Below are 2,794 nucleotides of genomic sequence, written 5' to 3'. Positions count from 1 at the left end.
TTAGCCATTAGGTCCTGTAAAAAAAGTACCAATAATTTTAGTAATGGAAAAGAAATAAAGATTTATAAAATGGATAAATAAGTATAATGTTATCAAACGAATCATAGTGTCGACAAAAGCATCCTCTCTCAACAGAGTGTGGAAGATGCAGTTCACCGTGTGCATGAATCAATGATTAAAACACAGAGCTCTCGAAAAGCTAACATTGGAGGGGAAAGGTTGTGAGATTTAATAAATGACAATAGCATCCCGATAAGAAATGACAGCCTCTGCTGCTTATAAATATTAGACCCCCGAGCACAGCTCTGTCAACCAGAACATCCTTTATCCAGCGTGAAGAGTGTCTGCATCGATTCGGATCGTCATCGACGGCGCATTCAAACAACATGGGGCGGATTCTCACCTTGTCAATGGGAATTTGATGGGAGGTTATGATGACTGATGCTGCCGTCTTGTCAAATTAACATGACGTTGATGTAATGGCGATGAGGCTGATTTACAGCACCTCTGTTAATAAGTCTAATGGTTTTAGACATGTTGAAATTTAAAGGAATAGTTACACATTTTAGGGGGGAAATACATGAGATAAATGAATATTTATAACTATTATATCTCTGTTAAATATAATGCTTAAGCATATCTTTGCATAAAGACTACATAGCTCAATGTTGAGACCGTAGGGTGCTTAAACTGTGGTTTTAGATTAGCAGCCTATAAAAACTGAGTGATAGGTGTTATACATTATTCCAAGTTAAGCTAAGCCTAGACTTTTTTTTCAAGGCTTTATCCAGTTCTATTAAAAGGATTTAATTATCAGTTGAAAGAAAATCATTAATCCTGATATGATCAGAGTGCAATGTTAATGTTCTTGCCACTTTGACCCTAGAGGAAACTGGCAGTGAAGACATTATCCCTGCTGTATGGGTTCCTGTCTACCTACTGACAGGGACTTCTTAGGCTCTTTACCGTGCCGTGATCCCCCAGAAAAACCTCATTGGTTCTGTCTTTAAACTTTGAAATGGACTTGCACATTAAATAACAAGGGAAATCACAACCACAATTGGGGACAAACACAGTTAAGTCCTCCCGACGTACTGCTCAGGCTCTTGGGAGACAGAAAACTCAGCAGCAGCAGCAGCAGTGGATGCGTCGGAGCCTGTGACAACCACACATCTCTTTCCAGTTGTCGTAACAAGAAGAAGCAGCTACCTGCCATTTTATTGCATTTCTCACTTTTGACTAATCACAGAAGGACACAGTGGCCCTCTGGGCACGCAGCCAGCTGGAGCAGAAGGACAGTGTATGTCAAATCTATTCCCTGGCAACAAAAATCTCAGCAATAACAGAGAGGTGGCCTTCCCAACAAAATGTGTTCATTTTTTCTGTTTATAACCTTTTTGATGGTTAGATGTGCTCTCATTAAAAAAATAAATGCATAACTTAAGATAAAACATCAGTGTCATCATTTTATCATGCAGTCATAATGTGTTGTTGCAAACCCAGAAGTAGGCTAATGAGTAAATACAGTAAGTAAGAAAAAGTCATTATATTTTGCCAGGAACATGTTAACTCATCATGTGACCTGGTTTTGTGAATAAATATTCCCGCACCGTGCATCGCACAGCGCTTCACTTAATGTTTTGTCACTGGATGTTGGTAAAATGTGAAAAATTACCATAGCCTTGAAACACTTCTGACTTCCACTGTATAAAACCTTGAATAAAATGCTGAAAACTTTTAGAGGACATTTGTGTTGCATTGCATCATGTGGTGTTTTGTCACCAAAGTTTATAGAAAGTGCAATAAAAAACACACATTGGTATGACCTACTGTGCATTTAAACAGCACAGATTCTACCAAGTGCCTTTAGGCACAGTTTTTTTTAGGTACATGAAGGCAAGTAGGTTATCCAAGTACTTGACTCAGACCCTTTGTGGATAAGGCTCACTTGCTTCTATCGCTTCATGTAATCCCAGATTGACTCATGTTGAGATCAGCACTATTTGAAGGCAGTAGCATTCGTTGCAGGACTCCTTGTCCTTCTTGTTGCTGAATCTTTATGAATTTCACTATTGAATGTTCAGGGTTGTTCTTCATATTTCAGAATGAGCGCCTTCTGAGTCTAAACAGAGACAGAGCTAGGAGTATGTTGGAACATCTAAAGGAATATCCTGGGAAGCATTAAAGAAGATTTTCATGCTGCAGATAAAAAAAGTCTAACAAAGAAAGCAATCCACAGCAAGGACAAATGGTGCAAACTATAATACTTGCGTCCCAGAATTGTGTTCAGAAAGAGGCACCAAAGATAGTGCTAAGGAAATGACACATTGTTTAGCCTGTGTGTTTCTGTCCTCATATAAAGACACTACATGTGGTTGATAATATATCCACCAGATACAACACATGGTTACATTTACTTTAACTAAACATAGGATCATATTGCACGATGTTATCTGATCATAGCACAGATACAGGTCTGGAGGTTAGGTAAAGGGTTGGGGTACATGCAGTATGCACAACAGATTTTAGGAGTACAGGGTATGGGTCCCCCTCTCACTGTAAACTGTTTTCTTTTTAATTGTGGTTGGAGGTACGAATAGAGACGTAGGTTTTGTCCGGGTAGTCCGGCTCCCTCCCATATTCTAAAGAAGTGCTTGTTAGGTTAATTGGTGACTCTAAGTTGCCGTAGGTGTCTGCATGTTGCCCTGTGATGGACTGGTGACCTGTCCAGGGTGTACCCCACCTCTTACCCATAAATAGCTGGGGTAGGCTCCAGCCCCCCGCGACCCTGCAC

The sequence above is a fragment of the Parambassis ranga genome, chromosome 20 (genome assembly GCF_900634625.1).
Source record: "Parambassis ranga chromosome 20, fParRan2.1, whole genome shotgun sequence".
Lineage (NCBI taxonomy): Eukaryota > Metazoa > Chordata > Actinopteri > Ambassidae > Parambassis > Parambassis ranga.
The sequence above is the reverse complement of the archived record's forward strand: the minus strand, read 5'-3'. Positions refer to the sequence as shown.